Genomic DNA, 18,258 nt, shown 5'->3' on the forward strand with positions numbered 1-18,258 from the left:
AGCCCCACGTTGGGCTCCCTGCTCAGTGGGGAGTCTGCTTCTCCCTCTCCCTCTTCCTCCTCCCCCCTGCTCATGCTCTCTCTTTCCCTCTCTCTCAAATAAATAAATAAAATCTTAAAAAAACAACAACAACAAACCAGCACTGTGATAGATGGTGATGCTGAAAGCATAGTGAGTATACCAATTAAGAATGTGTTTGGCTTTAAGTAATAAAATTCAACTTCTACATGCCATGCAAAGTGTGAAGTTCTTTTCTTTTCTTTTTTTAAAGATTTAATTTATCTGAGAAAGAGAGAGCCAGAGAGAGAGAGTACAAGTGGAATGGAGGGGCAGAGGGAGAAGCAGGCTCCCCACTGAGCATTGAGCCCAACGTGGGGCTTGATCACAGGACCCTGGGATCATGACCTGAGCTGAAGGCAGACACGTAACCAACTGAGCCACCCAGGCACCCCTTTTTTCAGATGTAATTTATTATCTTTACAGCAACCCTGCAAGATAGTTATTAAAGAAAAAAAAAATTCGCCCAGAGTAGTTAAGTAACTTGCTTAAGGACACAATCTTAAAATAATAGCTTTTCCTAGAATTTTTCAAATCAGTAAAAGATATAACATTGCTTGAGAATATCAGAACTTCTATATCAATCCAGAAAACTCAGGATCAATTTCTGTGTGGCCTGATGAAAAGCTCAGATGGGCAAGTTCCTAAGTGGAACAGAGGCCCCAGGGCAAGGTTACTGTTTAATCAGGGGGTACCCATTGGATGTATATTTTGTACTTGTTACAAGTGGATACATGAAGGTAAGGATTGCTTAGAGTAAGTGGGGTGGTTGGGTATGGGGGTCCTGTGTGTCCTCTTGTGGTAGATACTGTAGATTGCCTCAACACCCCTTTCCAATGGCTTGAAACCTTATTTTTGAATGAGATATAAGTGGGTGTCTACTGAGGGTGGTTCTGGGAAAGTTTTGCTCTCTGAATGCAAGGGGAGACTGTCAGCAACCACAGGCCTCTGTCCTTTCTCTCTGCTTAGAATGTAAACTTGACATGTAGAGTTGTACCAGACATCTTAGCACCATGATGGGAAAAGCCAATGTAACTTATTTCATCCATGGAGCAGAAAGAACTTGGTGTCTGATGATATCATTCACCCAAGATTATCTGCTTTTAAACAGCTTGTCACAAGAAAATAAACTCCTATTTGCTTCGGCAACTATAAGTTGAATTTCAGTTATTTACTGTTGAATGCATTCCCAAGTGACACCCCCTCCTTGGTATAAGCCTCACCACCCCCCGTAATGTTTTAATATGATAGCCTGATAGACCAAAGGGGAAAATATTGTACCTGTCAGCAAAGTGATAGAAAGTGAAGCCTCGTAATACATGTAATCAACTTCGTAAATTGTGAAACATAAGTCATGCTTGCAAACTGTGAAACATAAGTTTGTATTTGTCTACAGTGGTATAAGAAGGATAAATGTATACAGACAAGAAGAAAACAAAACAAAACAAAAAATAAAAAACCTGTAGATTAGACTGTTGTTCAGCCTATATTCATTCCTTTTACCCCATTTCGTCAAAACTTCATGAGGGGAGTATATTTCCCTTCCCTACTAATGTTGGGCTTGGCCATGAGACTCACTTTGGCCAATGGGATGTGGACATAAGTGACAGCCATAGTCTAGGACTTAAGAGATATCATGTGTTTCCTTCTGCTTGCACTCTTGCACTTCTGCCATAGCCCTAAGAAAAGCATGCCTCAGGTAGGCTGCTGGTCTAAGGAAGGTGAGAGACGTGCGAAGCAGAGATGAACTGAACCCACAGCCTGGAGCCACGCCCAGCCAAGATCAGCCAAACTCTAGTGGGGATGAAGTCATCCGATGGCTTGACAGGGGCTGGAGGATCCATTTCCAAGGTGGCTTTCTCATGAGCCTCTTGACATGTAGACCACTGCATAAGGCTGCCGAGTGTCCTCATGGCATGGCGGCTAGGTTCCCTAGAGCAAGTAATCTAAGAGAACAGTGTTTCTTATGACCTAGCTTAAAAGATCACACTCTGTCAGTTTCACAATATCCAATTAGTCAGTTTTATTCCCTGGAAGCCATCTTGGAGGCTGGCTATCACACTTTCTAATGTTTGTTTTCAACACAATCTCTCTGCTCTAGGCATCTTCTCAAAATGGATTTATAATTTAAACTGGTTGTTCTTGACCCCCAGTCCCTGGGAACATTTGACAATGTCTAGAGACATTTTTGGTTGTCCCAAATGGGAGAGGGGAGCACTATTGGCATCTAGTGAATTGAAGCCAGGGGTGCTGCTACACATTCTATGACGCACAGGACATTCTCCCCACAACAAAGAATTATTCAGCCCCAAATGTCAACAGTGATAAGGCAAAGAAACTCTGCATTTAAACTATTATAGTCCACTAAAATTTTAAAGTTTCATCTTACAGATCCTTCAATGTATCATATAAACTCTGCTTTTCATTTTCAGTCAGGTATAGTCAGATTAAGCAAAATTGAGTTATTATACTGCACGATCAGATTACAGGTGCACAACCAAAAGGGAGTGAGCAGTAGAAATGAATTTGGCTAAGAAAACAGGCACATGCCTCCCCAGAAGATCTGTGTGTGTGTGGTGTGGGGGGGTGCCCTTTTGTGTGATATACTTGCTGACTTTGCAAAAGCAGCACCAAATAATTGCTATTTCATTGAGAACTCCCTGCCTACAACTAGAAACAGCCCTAGCTGGGTGACACTGTGTGTTGTGAAAAAAATCAATTGGGGATTTTAAAGACAAGCAGAAGAAGTATGAGAAAGTGAATTCAGTAGAGTTTTATTGACAACTTAGAGCTTATAGAGCTTTCTCTATAACCCCTGACAAGTCTTCTTTGCATCCAAGGTTTATTTGAGTGCTTAAAGGGGGCTAAGATAATAAATCCATAACACAGTAGCTGGTTCTGTTAGAGACTTATCTCCTCCTTTCTCAGAAGTGCTTAGAAGCCAAGGAGGAGCGATTATCAAATAGACTGCTAGATTTGGGGACAGCCGCAGGACTCTCTGTGCCTTCTAACAATTAGGGAGATGAAGAAGATCAGCCTGAACTCTAATCTTCCTTGCACAAACCAGGAAGAACTGAATTGGCTTCTGGGCAGTGTTCAGAGCCACTGGGACAATGAGAAAAGTCAGATTACACTGGATTTCCCGTGTCTCTAGGGTAGGACATGGGTGATGGTTCTCCAAAAGAGGAAAAGTATCAATGTATCTTTGCATTGAAAGTTCCACTTGTTGATGAATATATATGCCTATATTCTTAAACCTGTTTTAGGAAATATGACTTAATAAATAACTATAATATATACATTATGTATAGACTATATGTATTATTCTCTGTATAATATATATTATATAAGTATATAAAATTATTTTTTTTTCTTTCACATGGGAAGCCATGGGAGGAATAAAACCATTCTTAGAGAATGGGGAGGCTACAAGGAAGAGAAGCCATTCTCTCATTCCCCAATTTAGCATCTGTTTGGGCAATAGGAGGTTGGTGTGGGAAGAGGGGTGTAGAGAGAGATGTTACTTTATATGGAAGCAGGATCTTTGCAGATATGATTGACCTAAGGATCTTGACAGTGTCACTGGGCTGAAATCAAGGTGTCTAGCAGGGCTAGACTCCCTCAAGAGGCTCTAGGGATGGTCCATTCCTTGCCTCTCCCAGCTTCTGGTGGCTGCTGGCTTCCATAGTTTGTGGCTCTATCACTGCAGTTCTGCCTCTGTGGCTGCATTGCCTTCTCTTCTTTTGTTTGTCAAGTTCCCCTCTACCTCCCTCTTATAAAGATACATATGATTGCATTTAGTGCCCACCCTGATAATCCTGGATAATCTCTCCATCTCAGGATTCTTAACCACATCTGCAAAGATTTTATTCCTGTATAAGGTAACATTTCTAGGTTCCAGAGATTAGAACCTGATATATTTTGGGGGGACATTTTCAGCCTACCATATCCACTATCTTGTTCCACCCCTAGTTCATCCAGGGTTCAGCTCAGCCCTACACCCTATTTACCTATTTATCGCACATATACCCCCCCTTCACCCCCCCCCACACACACACCTCTCTCTCTTTTTTTTCTTAATAAAGTTTGGTAAACTGAATCTTTGGCAACTTAAAACTTATTAGCCTGGAGGGCTCTATGTTTGCATTCTACCTGTAGTAGCAGTGTTGGTGGTGAAGTAGGCTTTTTTAGATACTTTTAATGCAGCAAAGAAAAGGAGGAAAAACAAAGGGGAAAGTTGACTTTCTATATAGAAAGAGGTTGAATACTGTTATTTTGCCCTGTCAATAATTCGTTATAAAAAATGAGTACAGAAATATCTTCCCAGAGAGGAGGCTAATGTTTGCTGGTCTGCAAAGGTAAACCTTGACTGAAACTTTTGGTTGGAATTCTGTAAGCCAAAAATGTGAATGCTTCCAAGGAGTCTGGGAGACACTGAGTCTTCTTCCCCTCACGCCTGTCTGTCCAGGAGACATACTTCTTTTCAGTCAATAAAGAAATAAGGGGCTCTTTCTGAAACTTTTACTTTGAAGGTCAGAAATTAAATGTATACTGTGCATCTGAGGCTCAATCTCTGCTTGAAAGACTTTCTATTGCCCAGTGAGTTTCATTAATATGGAACTGACATATCCAGCCACAGGAGCAGCACTCCCTGAAATCAATGCACTTTAGAAGTACAAGAAAAGATAAAGAAAAACATTCAGCTATATAGAAACGAAGAGGAGTTTATTTTAGAAAAAAGTTCTGAGGCTATATAGTTCACAGATGAGGAAACTGAAGCTCATAAAGATCACAAGATGTATCAGTCAACTACGGCTGCATAACAAACAGCTACAGGATCTTAGCAGCTTACAATGAGCATGTATTTAGCTAATGCATCCCTGGGCATTTGCTGAGTCAGGGTTTGGCTGATGTAGGGTTTTTGTGGCCAGAGCAGTTCTGTTTTCACATTTTAGGTCGTTGGGTTTACCCCAAATGACTCTCACCTTCCTTGAACCAGTGGCCAACTGGAGGAGGTTTTCCTTTGGTAATGGTAGAGGCACAAGAGAGCAAGTAGATGCACAGGAGGTCTTTTAAGGCCTAGACTTGGAACAGAAAGACTGTTATTTCCACACACATGTTATTGGCCAATGTAAGTCACATGGCCAAGCCCAAAGTCAAGGGGCAGGGAAATATTCTCTGCCCACGATGAGGCCCTGCCAGGGGTATGAATTGAGGAATGGATGAACAATTAGGGCCAACCATTTAATCATCCATGCAAAATTTGCCCGTGGTCAAAGAGCTACATAATGGCTCATTTAGGACACTAGAATTCAGGTCCCTGACGCACCCCCCACCCATCCAGGGCCTTTCCCAGTAACCAGGCAGGCACTCAGTGGAGCATACAATAGATACATTTAAAATCTCTCTCTGGAAATGTAAATTATCAAGATGATACAACACTGCACAACTGGTTACATATATTTTATATAAATTCTTTCTATTTTCTGTTCACATAATTAAAAGCCTTTCATGGGGCGCCTGGGTGGCTCAGTCGTTAAGACTCTGCCTTCGGCTCAGGGCGTGATCCCAGCGTTCTGGGATCGAGCCCCGCATCGGACTCCTCCGCTGGGAGCCTGCTTCTTCCTCTCCCACTCCCCCTGCTTGTGTTCCCTCTCTCGCTGGCTGTCTCTCTGTCTGTCAAATAAATAAATAAAATCTTTAAAAAAATAAAAAATAAAATAAAAGCCTTTCATACATTCCCATAATTACTGTCTGCAAAGGCATATGACCTTGATTCATGTTCAACATGGTACTGTTTTCATTCATTGTCAACCCAAGTTTCTCCAGCCTGTGGGTACTAAAGTGGTCATGTTAGAAAGAAAAGTTCAGATTTCACTGGTTTTGCAAAATCCTTTCTGGTGGCTCAGGAGAAGCCTTCTCATCTTCCCCTTGATTCCTCAAGAACATCTGCTACTTGGTACTGTTCATCATTATAGCCAGCCTCTCTGGGACGCCCAGGTGCCCCAGAGCTGTGAACCCTTGAGTTGCCAAAGTGACACTGTGTTCCCTGCAGCCTTCTTCCACATCCTCAGGAGAGCTATAGTACAATGCATCCTGGACCTGCATATTCAGAATTTCTTATGAAAATGGGTTCCTAAGTTTTTCCTGTCATCCTGTTTCTCCAGAAAGTTCAGACATGAGTATACAGAGCCAGGCCTATATTCAAAAGACCATTTCTGACTCTTCCCTAAGTTGATAGAGCAACTTCCTCTTCATTCAGCCAAGGGCATTTATGCAAATCAGTTTATAGATATAAATTCATCAGACATATCTGAATCACAGTTAGGGCCTAAACTAAGATTGTTTTCATGTATTTTGTTTGAAGAATGAGCCTGCAGATTAGCATAAAAAAATTGTTGCCCAAAATGGAATTCAGCAAAGGTGTGAGTCAGTCATTTCCATTAAGAAACGGAAATTAATGATAAATAGCTGATTTTAGTGACTTTGTAGTTCTCTTATTTTTTCCCCCTTAGAGATTATTACCTGACATTTTTAAATGGTTTCTAAAATGCAATTTATAGAAAACTTCTCAGTTTCATGGCACATTGCTAAGTTGAATTGGAACATGGCAAACCCATTTAATTTTGCTGAGAATGCATTTAGAAACTGAGTCTTCCTGCTAAATGCTTGTGCATATTCCCAAAGGTCATTTTTTTCTCTGTTGAGATAAACTCTCAACATGGCCCTAAAGATGTAGATGAAATGGGGATTTAAATCTCAGCTTTCTGTTTCAGTTGAGAGATCTGTGCCTTCTTTCCCTTTGGCTAGAAGAACAAAATGGAAAGCCCACATTAGCAAATGCTCTCCTCTTAGGTACCACTATGCCAGGAGGGATCTGGCTTAGCCCTTCTCAAACATTTTAAACAAAAGACACTTCTGAGACTCATCTGTCTCAATGCTGTACTTTTACGCTGAATTCTCTTGAAAATTACTATCTTCTCTATATATTCACCAACCAAAGAGATAAAAGCAAAACAATATTTTTTATTTTCTAAATATAAAATCATCTTCTATTAAGTATGGTTTTACAAACTGTACATGCCTTCCAGGTAGTCTGATTCGCCCATATGGAAAAGCACTGCCCGCCCCCCTCAGTCATTTTTTAAGTCCTGTCCCAGACTGCCGATGAAGCAGTTACTGTCTCTGCCTCACCCATATCTAGTTGGGTCTTACCATTTTAGTGGACAGATCTGACTTCTAGCTGACAAAATCTCATCTCTTTTCCTGAGAATTCTCTCTGGCTAGTGAAGCCCTTTCTGACAATTCACATGGCAGGCCAAGAAATTGATACCCCTCCAACTCCCCTAGCAGTTTTAAAGCAATGTCATGTGGAAATTGGTGTGTAAATACCCCAGCTTCCTTGTCCCTCCAGTAGGATAATTCTGAGCTACGTGTTCTACACTGGGTCCCAGACTTCCGAGTGTGATTGAGCTCCATCACCCACTGTGAAACGTTGCTAGTCAAGTGCACCCTTTATTCATTCCTTCCCTTTCCTGACGCACTTCCTCACTCACCTGCCAGAACTTCCTTAATTATCTCACAAATAAATTATTTGCACTAAAATTCATGTCTCCGGGCCTGCTTCTGGGGAAATTAAACCAATCGGGTAAGATCAAGAAACACACTACATCCTGATAACAGCATCAGGTAGAATACTCTGGACACTGGGAATAGGAAGATATGTAGGATATGGTCCCTACGCTTAGGTCCTTTAGAGTCAGTTTGGGGAAAGATGGGCTGAAGCAGGTAAGCACAGTGTCCTTTGATATGTATCAGTAGAGGTGCTACGTGGGGTTTATGGGCAATTTCATCACTTTTCAGCTCTGTGACCTCAGTTTCACCATCTGAAAAATGGGGCATTGTGAGGATTAAATGAAACAGTATGTATAGAATGCCTAGGGCAGTACCTGGCAATTAAATATTGAATTCCCAAGTCAAGCACTGAGAGTACTAAGGTACTCTGGAGCACTGTGGGAAATTCACAATGAGGACAGCAGGATATTCTATTTATGTGTTTGTCTATTGGTTTCCAAGTTTATTGAGGATTAATTGCCAAATGTAACTGTATATATTTAAAATGTACAGTGTGATGATTTGATCTACATATACATTGTAGCATGATAATGGAGATCAAGAGAATGAACACATTCATCACCTCACATAGTTAACTCTTCGGTGTATGTTTGTGTGTGAGTGGTGAGAATGCCTAATATCTATTCTCCACAACTTTCAAGTCTACGGTACCATTTATTAACGAGAGTCATCATGCTGTATATTAGATCTTCCAAACTTAATAATCTTATAACTGGAAGTTTGTACCCTTTGACCAACACCTCTCCATTTCCCCCACCCCATGACCCTTGGCAACTACCATTCTATTCTCTGTTTCTATGAAATTAGCCTTTTTTTTTTTCTGGTTATACATTTAAGTGATACCATATAGTATTTGTCTTTCACTGTCTGGCTTATTTCACTTAGCATAATACCTCTGAGTTTCATCCATTTTGTCACAACTAGCAGGCCTTCCTTCTGTTTTATGGCTGAATCATATTTTGTTATGTGTATGTGCATTTGTGTGCATATGTAGTGTGTATATACATTATATATAATCACATTTTCTTTATCCATTCTTCTGTGGAAGGACTTTTAGATTGCTTTCATAGCTTCATTCCTGTGAATAATGCTGTAATGAACATGGGAGTGCAGATATCTCTTTGAGATACTGATTTCCTTTCCTTTGGATATATACCCAAGAGTGAGATTAGCAGGATATTTTAAATTTTTGAGGGAAACTCAGGGCTATGCAACATCTTTTGGACACTATGCAAACTACTAACTTGAGGTAGTTCATAGTTTCAACATTATATCTGGTGACATTACTTTTGATAACGTGATGTCTTTGAAAATCTGGTGTTCAAAAACCAAATACCAAGTGAAAATCAATGCAGAACAGGAAATGGGGTGGTGGTGCCAATCTGATTCCAAGGTTTGAGAAATTGTGCAGTGCCCAGCAGGTGCACACATCCCTTTAGGAAGTAACTGTGGTTATTGAAGTCTGAAATTTGAAAGATTTTTTTATTTATATGCATTATTTTTTCCAAATGGCTGCTAATTGTTAGGATATAAATATTTAATAAGTTGTTCAAACTTAATTACTTAACAAATGGAATTGTTAGGTGATTCTTTTGGCCTAGAAGTCCCACAAAAAAACTACAGAGACACAGATTACTGTGAGCAGAGAAAGTTTTGGAACCTCCAGTTTATTATATTTTAGCTATTTAAATAGCTACTTGAAGGTTGAAATTAATTAAAAATATTTGGCACATGCAACTTTGACTGTATCAGTCTACTACTTAAAAATGTCATTGTCTTTGCATGCTTACCAAGAAAACACCAAATTTCTAAGACCATTATTGTAGACCTTCCATGTTCCGCACCCCCACCCANGCACCCACCCACCCACCCAAACGTAAACCTTTTAGGTTTGATCTTCTATCACTATCATCTGGCTAAAGCAAAATATTCACCATTCCTGGAGTTATAACTTGCCTCTCTACCACCTTCTTGGCCCCAAATGCACTCTCTTTTCTGTTTATGGTATCCTACTAATTCTTCAAGAATCTTCAAAACCCAAAATAAATTGTCTCTTCCATTGAAGAAATTTGTCTTTCTCTTCTGTCAGATGTCATTTCTTCTGCTTGGGACATCTGTAGGCTTATTATACAACTCTTGGGAACATTTATCTCATATTTCCCCTTCTTTTCTTTTCTCCCTATTAAATGGAAAGTTCCCATATGGTAAGGATCATTTCTTACGTGGGTTTCTGTGCACTGCAATGTTACTACCTTGAATGGATCATTGGAATGGATTGGTGAATGGAAAGATGGATGCATGTGTAGATCAATGGCCGGATAATAAACTGATGGATGGGTAAAAATATCAATGCATGGATGGAAGACAGGCGACTAATGGTTGGGTAGATGAAGAGGTACATGGATGAGTTAGTGGATGTGTGAATAAATGTTACAGCAGTTTGAAAACCCATTTTTCCTAATATTTTAGACCCTCATAGTCATAAATTATTGAGGGGTTACATCCAATTAACAATCCTTCTACCATTCCATGCCTTATTAGAACTCTAACATCCCTTTTCATCTTATCATGAATTAGAACAAAATCTCCTACTCACCAATAAGATTTGCTTCTCCCAATCAGTTTTACACATCAGCTTCCTTATCAAATCTTTGATTTGTCTGTCCAAAAAAATAAGTATATTGATTATGACATCTAATTTTTATTACATATAATGTACTTTATATTCTGTAGTCACATAAAGGCAGCATGCTTATAGCGAAAAATCAGGTCTCCCCATAAAATGTGGGAATTAGCTAATTTTATACAAATATGGTTCAAGAGACTATAATGGAGTGCACTATGAAGATCAAACAAAATTTGACCGTGATCTTGAGAAAGGGAACTATTGTTTATTGAGCATCGGTATGTGTCATTTAATTTTCACAACTACCTTGTGAATTAGAGATTATTATTCCTATTGTCTAAATGGTAAAACAGAAATATATAGAAGTTGTGAATCTAGCCCAAGATTGCGCATTTCATATATGGGGGAAACAGTATTGAGAGCTGCACCGTTGTTGCCAATTTAACGTGGCTCATACCCATGCTTTTGGCTCCTCAGCACATTGAGGTGCACACGTGGACACCCAGCAGTGAGAACTAGGAAGGAAGCTTTCAACAGAGAAAAATTGTCCTCAGTTTGTCCTCCACTCCCCAATCTGTAGACCCTAATAACACCAACAGCTTGAACCCAGGAGTCATAACAATTACAGTTGGCCACTTCGCATTTCAGAAAATCAAGGAGTAAAAAGGAGAGGAAACTCAGGAGAGGAAGATAAAGGGAATGGAAGAAAAGAGGCCCCTGGGAAATCTGCAGAATTAACTTCATCCATGGCAGAAGCAAAGAATCTTCCCCTGTCTCTGTTTCCCCCACCAGGCCTGTTGAGTATATTGGTCAGACTTCATTCCATGGCCCCAGCTCAAAAGTTAAAGTGGGGGGCGCCTGGGTAGCGCAGTGGTTAAGCATCTGCCTTCAGCTCAGGGTGTGATCCTGGCGTTCTGGGTTTGAGCCCCACATCAGGCTCCTCCACTGGGAGCCTGCTTCTTCCTCTCCCACTCCCCCTGCTTGTATTCCCTCTCTCGCTGGCTGTCTCTCTCTCTGTTGAATAAATAAATAAAATCTTTAAAAAAAAAAATTAAAGTGGATCTTGAAGGCACTTAACAGCTGGAGGTTCTCAGCTAACCATACTCCGTGTGGCTGAACAACACATTTTGTCTGGAAGGAAGATCTGAGAAGTGCTTCTCCATGGATACCATGGTTCTTTCGATGAAATGTCTCCTGGGAGGACACCATGGGTGGGAGATGGAAGAAGAGAAATAGGTAAGCTCACAGGAGACCTGATTTCTGACTGACCCCTACTCAACTTTAGTTTACTGTGACCATCTCTTAACCTCTCTGGGTCTCAGTTTCCTCAGCTAAGAAAGGGAGGGGGGTTTCTTTTTGAAATCTAAGAACTATTTGATTCCAGATAGCATGAATTCTTTTCTAGAAATCCCATGGAACTAACATGGTATTAAGAGCATGGACTCTGGGGCAGATTGCCTGAATTTGAAATCTGGCTTTAGCACTAATCTTGGGTAAATTATAAAAGTCTCTCTGGACTTTGGTTTCCTCCTCTTTAAGATGGGATTAGTAATAGTACATACTTATCTAACAGGGGTGACAATCAAAAGAGAAGGAAGCATTTAGAATAGCGCCTGGCACATAGCGAATAGTCAACAAATGCTGATTATAACTCCTGTCCCCTCACTGCACATGTTCCCACATACAAATACTCTTGAAAGGACCTCAAGCTCAGAGTGAGAATTTAAGGGGCAAATGGTTCAGGTTAGGCTGGGCAGCAGCTGCATCGAAGGAAGAACGTTAGCCCTGCTTTTTGAATATCCTTGTTTCTGAGAAAGGGTAGAAAGCATTTTTCTTCCCAGAGTACAGTGTGTGTTGCTTCTGGATTGCCTATCCTCATTTGTTCTCTGATCTGATTGTTTGCACCTCAATGATTTTTTAATTGAAGGTTTTTAAAAATTGTTAATTAAGTTCTGCTCCTCTGACCGTTTGAAGTCACTCGGTCTCAAACAAAATGCTTCAGAAGCCCATAAACATCATCGTCTGCCATAACCTGCTCAGAGCTATTGACTTTCTATTCTTTTATTTTTTGGATGCTTGACAAACAGGCTTCCTTTGCTAGCGCCATATTGAGGCACCCCCCCCCCAAGTCAACCTCACAGCCTGGGGCAGGGGGTTGGGGGTTCTGGCCAACCACTTATCAAAGGCAAGGTTCCCATATTTTCAGGCCTATGATTAAGGAAAGAGAATGTGCTTCAGAAATTGATTCCAATGATGATACAGACCCCAAAGAACAAGACTTCTGTCAATCATAATCGTCAAACGTGGAGTTTACAAGTGAATGAAGAGGAGTGCATGTTTGGATGATTGGAGTGAGGTCTTTCTAATCACAGTAGAACAGCTGAGCTGTGCCTTTTGAAAGGCGGCATCTTCACTGTTGGCGAAGGGATGCAGAAGTGGAATTAGGACAGGGCGGAGGGTGTGTGAGGGAGAAATAAAAAACAGCGCATCAAGTCATGCTCTGATCCTACAAGTAGCCTCTTCGCCATGGGATCAGAAATGGGGAATGTTCATTGTTGTTAAGAGTCAACCAGGCGGTGCCTGGCCGGCTCAGTCGGTGGAGCATGTGACTCTTGATCTCAGGGTTGTGAGTCTGAGCCACATATTGAGTGTAGAGATTACTTTAAAAAAAAAAAATCCTAAAATAAAAAAAAAGAGTCACCCAGATGCACAGCAGTGCCTTCAGAAGAATGGTGCATAATTTGCTTTATGTTTCCATAAAGATGTTTCATCTTGTTTATTGAAAGAGGGAGCATAGTTGAGGTCCTGTCAGCCCTGGGAACCAGTGAGCTTCTTCTCCCTACTCTACATCTTAAATTACTTTGATATTAAAGAAATGTGACTGTAGACATGAGACAGGAACTGAGCGTCCTGTTTATTTCCCTAGAGGCAAAAAAACAAAACAAAACAAAAAAGAAAAACGGAAAAACAAAAAATACAGGACACCATTGCTGAGGAAGAAATAGAAACCACAGCTGCTGGATTCTATGTTTTTTCCCATTTGTTTTTCAGCTCCCTAATAATTTATCCCTAGTTTCTACTTGTGTTTCAGCACACTTTTTTTCTCCTTCCTATCTGTCCATTTCACCTCCCAGGAGAACCCCGAGGTCTCCTCAGTTCTACCCTTTGTCCCCTGAGAGGCATGCAATGTGGTGCTTAAGTACCCAGTTATCAGAGCACACTTCCTAGCCCATGTGAGTTCAGGCAGATTGCTTCCCCGCCTCATACCTTGTGTCCTCATCTGTAAAAAGCATGTAAAGGGTCCCATATCATAGCGCGGTTGTAAGGACTCCATGGGGGCACGCATACAAAGCATCTAAGTCACTGTTAGCTCTTCCTATTATATATCCTCCGTCCTCACTTCTTCCCATAAATCCGGTATCACCCATTAACTAGCAATTTAGAGGAAAAGGAAGGAAAAACTGGCTAAAAGAAACAGAATGGTGAATGCTGGTATAGAAGCTTTCGAGTGGGGGGTGGGGTGGGAATTGGAATGTTAGTTGTCATTGAAGTATGAGAAGGCACTCTCTAGAATTTTTGCATAAGGGTCTAGAAAAATCATTTATACCCATGAAAGTCATATAGGAAAATAGGGATATTGGAAAAGCCATATCTAGTTTCTCTGACCCTGTGATAGCCCCATTTAGCACACCTACATAGAAAAGAACTTGGACTAAAAACTGATCTCACTCTTTAACTTCTGTAGGACACAAGCAGAATTTAAAATACATTGATACAGCTGTGGGGAGGAATGGGAAAGAATGAGAGAGAGAGAGGGTAGTAAAAAAAGCAAATCAGTCCCTTTCCCCACTGCATCGAAGAGGCACTTTCCTAAGCTGACCGTCCGCTGGCCAGTCTGAAGTCAATTCCATCCCAAATCATGTGCACTCCACGGCATTTCAATCTCAGGCCTTCAGATTGATGTAGACCAGAAGAAGGGCATACCAGAGTGGCCAGGATGCTGCCAGCCTTCTGGGAAGCTCCAATGTATGCCCCAAGCCAAGGCCTCAAAGACATGTGCAGAGTTACTTGGTTGGCATTATTAATCCTATTAATACTAGATTCTATTTTAGACATTGTACAAGCTTTTAACAGTGGAAGATTTAAAACCCATACAAAATAGACACGTGGATAACATGAGCTGTCCCATACCCTTCATCTGTCGTTATCATCTCGGGACCAGTCCTGTTTCATTTTTACCCTGACCCACTTCTCCACTTCCTGTATGATTTTTGAAGCAAATCCTGGCTATCCTATCATTTCACCCCTAAGTATTTGAGTAAGTTTCTTTGAAACAGAGGTTGGCAAACTCTGGCCCATGGGTCAACCTCCTGTTTTATCAATAAGGTTTATTGGAATGCAGCCCATTCATTTACCTCGTGTCCATTGCCTGCCTTCCCAGAGACCCTGTGGGCCCTAAAGCCTAAAATATTTACTATTTGGCCCTTTAAGAAAAAGTTTGATAACACCCCCCCCCGCTGTAAATGATAAGGACTTTAAAAAACATAACTAGAATACTACTATCACACCTCAAAAATTACCAATAATTTACTACACAGTAACTTGAAATTGTTTAGGACCTTATACCTTATTACGTGCCTTTGTATTTGTTACTTTATTTGAATCTGCAACAACTCTCTGAGATAAAGCTGAAAAACCTTAATGTCATTTAAATCCCTTTTATATATGAAGAAACATGGAAGCACAGAGAATGTAAAAGTGATTTCATCAAAGCCAGGCAGGTGATAAGCAATTTGAATGAGACTCTGCCTCTGATATATTGTGGTAGGTCAAGGGGAAGTTTGAATTCTGCAGTATGTGAATGATAAACTCCTGTGTACTTGTCAGTTCTATTTCATGAGTACGTGACTTGAAGAACCTGGGGTGGAATATGTATTTCAGACATGACTTGGAGTTAATTTAAGGTGAACTTCCTTCAAGCAGTAAAAATAACCAAGTTTTTATACCGAGTGTGAGTTCCCATGGAACCACTCTGAGTTTGAAGAGCTACAGTGGCGTCTGGAGAAAAATCTCTGGGTAACCTGTTTCCCAGCATCTTCCTTAGAGAACATGGTATATTATTTTACAGGCCAAAGAAAAAGGGTGACATGTGAGGGATGGAAATTCACTTTAGTTACACGAGCACCCAGAGTCCGAGGGTGCATCCCAACCTTTTCTGTCCCATAAAGCTGGCTGGAAACATAATAAAAACCAGACTTTCTCATGAGAAACCTGGTGGCATTTTTATTGGTTTGCCTGTGAGATAATACTCCACCTTTGGGAAGAAAATCCAAGAGAGCTTGTAATAGTGGGAAATAGTCACAGAAAGTCCAATTGTACTTCAGAAACCATAAGAAAATTAGTTTCCATTTTCACATGACCTGAAACTCTCTATATAATCAAAGGTCATCACCCAAGCAGTGTCTGGATTATTTAAAAAGAAAGCTAGTTTGTATGGAACATGTTGTCCTAATAAGGCAAATGGCTCCCTGAGAGTAGGGACCATTGCAGGGCCCAGAACTGGGTCTGGCGGGGTGTGGCACTTTGTATTCGTGGTGTTGAATGGCCACACAGTGTCAACATCATTACTTTAGGTCTGAGCACGATCATACTTCTGGTCATTAAAAGGAACCTATCCCCCCAAATAATGACTCTGCAGTGGAGAATCCTGATAGATATCACCTTAACCAAGTGATCAAGGTTAACATCACTACTGATAAATCATGTGGATATCACATAGCCTGTGGTAGGCCAAATAAAGGCCCCTGTTGATATCCAGGTTCTGATCCCTGGGTACTGCAACTATGTTATATGGCAAATGTTATGTGACAAAAGGGACTTTGCAATAGCAATTGAGATGGGGAATTACCCTGGATTATCTGGGTAGGCCCAATGTAATCTTAAGAGTCCTTATAGGGGCGCCTGGGGGGCTCAGTTGGTTAAGTGTCTGCCTTCAGCTCAGGTCATGATCCCGGGGTCCTGGGATGGAGCCCTGCATCGGGCTCCCTGCTCAGGGGGAGTCTGCTTCTCCCTCTGCCTCTGCTCCCCCTGCTTGTGCTCACTCTCTCTCTCTCTGTGTCAAATAAATAAATAAAATCTTAAAAAAAAAAAAAAGTCCTTATAAGAGGGAGGTAGAGAGAGACCGGACTATGGAAGAAGAGAATGTGATGACAGAAGCAGATGCTGGAGTGCTGTACCACCTGCCAAGGAATGCTGGGAGCCTCCAGAGGCCGGAAGAAGCAAGGAGCAGTTCTCCCTGGAGCCTGCTGAAAAAAGCAGGTCTGCCAGTGTTGATTTTAGCCCCATAAGACTCATTTCAGACTTCTGGCCTTCAGAATTATAAGAGAATAAATTTCTGTCATTTTCATCCACTAAATTCATGGTAATTTATTACAACAGCAACTAAGACATACTCTCAGATATAATGTGAGGAGAAGAGCACCTCGCCTGAGTGGTTTCTCTCCCCTGTCTTATAATGAAAAGACATCAGACAAACCCAAATGGAGGGATGCTCTACACAATACCTGACTAGTGCTCTTCAGAAGTGTCAAGGTCATCACAAACAGGAAAGTCAGAGACAGTGTCACAGAAAAGAGGAAACTAGGAATCGTAAGGACTGAATGGAGTGTGGTTTCTTGGACTGGATCCTGGAACAGAGAATGACAGTAATAGAAAGACTGGTGCCATCTGAAGAAAGTCTGAAGTTCAGATAGTCGTATTGTACCCATGCTAATTTCTTCGTTTTGTAGACGTCCTAGACGTCGACAATAGAGGAAACTGGGGGAAGGGTATATGGGAACTCTTTGTGCTATTGTTGCAAATTTCTGTCAACCTAAAGTTATTTCAAAATAAAGTGTTTAAAAAGGAATCCCTCCTAGTAACATTTATCTCGTCAGATCTGTTATTGGAGGTAGAAATAACACAGGGATGTGTTTTAGGGATTCTGGGGCTGTACTGATTGGATTCGTCCGGAAGAAAGGAAGAAATAGCTGGAAAGAGAGATGAGTGAGGGTAGAGGGAAGCTGCCATTCTCCATCGCATTAGGTGCCACTGGGTGGTACTAATACCTCGGGTTGTCCTGGAGCCATAGGCATGGGGAAAATGCCCCTGTAGTTTATGGAGGGAGATTTAATGGCACAGAACAGTTCAGTGGCAAATAATGTTCATTGAATTAATTTCATTTGCCCAAGCTCACTGAGTAAAGAGGGGAATGAATATAAGTTGTCTAATTTCCAGGTTTATGGTGGCTAGATAAGAAAGTTCAGCTCATTTACAAATATTTTTAAAATATATATATTTCATCTATAAAAGAAGCTTTGGTATTACCGAGTAACAAATGGATTTTAGTCTCCATAACTTTTTAGGTTTGACCATACTTTTTCCCCCCCTCATACCTTGCCTGACCACTCAAGGTTCAATTCAGGTTTCTAGCACTTGCCTTTTCGGGTATTTCTTTTCGGTTTTTGTTGTTGTTGTTGTTGTTGTTGTTTGGGTTTTGTTTTGTTTTTGTCTTTTTGGTGGTTTTCTTTTGTCACCTTCTCCATCTGTTCTACTTACCAGGTGTTACCTGTTGCTACATAACAAATAATTATAACACAGTGGATTAAAATGAAAAACATTTACTAACTCCCAGTCTCCATGGGTCAGGAATTCAGGTGTAGCTTGACTGGGTGGTTCTGGCTCTAAGTATCTCTTGAGGGTGCAGTCAAGATGGAGGCTGGGACTGCAGTCATCCGAAGGCTGGGGCTGGCGGATCTAATTCCAAGACTCACATAGCCGCAGACAGGAGGCCTCCATTCCTCACCAGATGCACCTATCCATAGGGCCACTTGACTGTCCTCATGACATGGTGGCTGACTTTCTTCAGAGCAAGTGATTCAGAGAGATTGCACAGAGGGAGC

General features: G+C 41.1%; 1 long non-coding RNA gene across 1 annotated transcript in view; it reads right to left on the reverse strand.

Moving 5' to 3' along the window:
• LOC105238040 overlaps positions 1-18,258 on the reverse strand; it is a 32,779-nt gene that overhangs the window by 10,606 nt on the left and 3,915 nt on the right. Inside the window, exon 2 of the long non-coding RNA XR_856730.3 lies at positions 10,289-10,352. This is a non-coding gene — a long non-coding RNA (uncharacterized LOC105238040). The remainder of the gene's footprint in view (positions 1-10,288; positions 10,353-18,258) is intronic.

Source organism: Ailuropoda melanoleuca, chromosome X (genome assembly GCF_002007445.2).
Source record: "Ailuropoda melanoleuca isolate Jingjing chromosome X, ASM200744v2, whole genome shotgun sequence".
Lineage (NCBI taxonomy): Eukaryota > Metazoa > Chordata > Mammalia > Carnivora > Ursidae > Ailuropoda > Ailuropoda melanoleuca.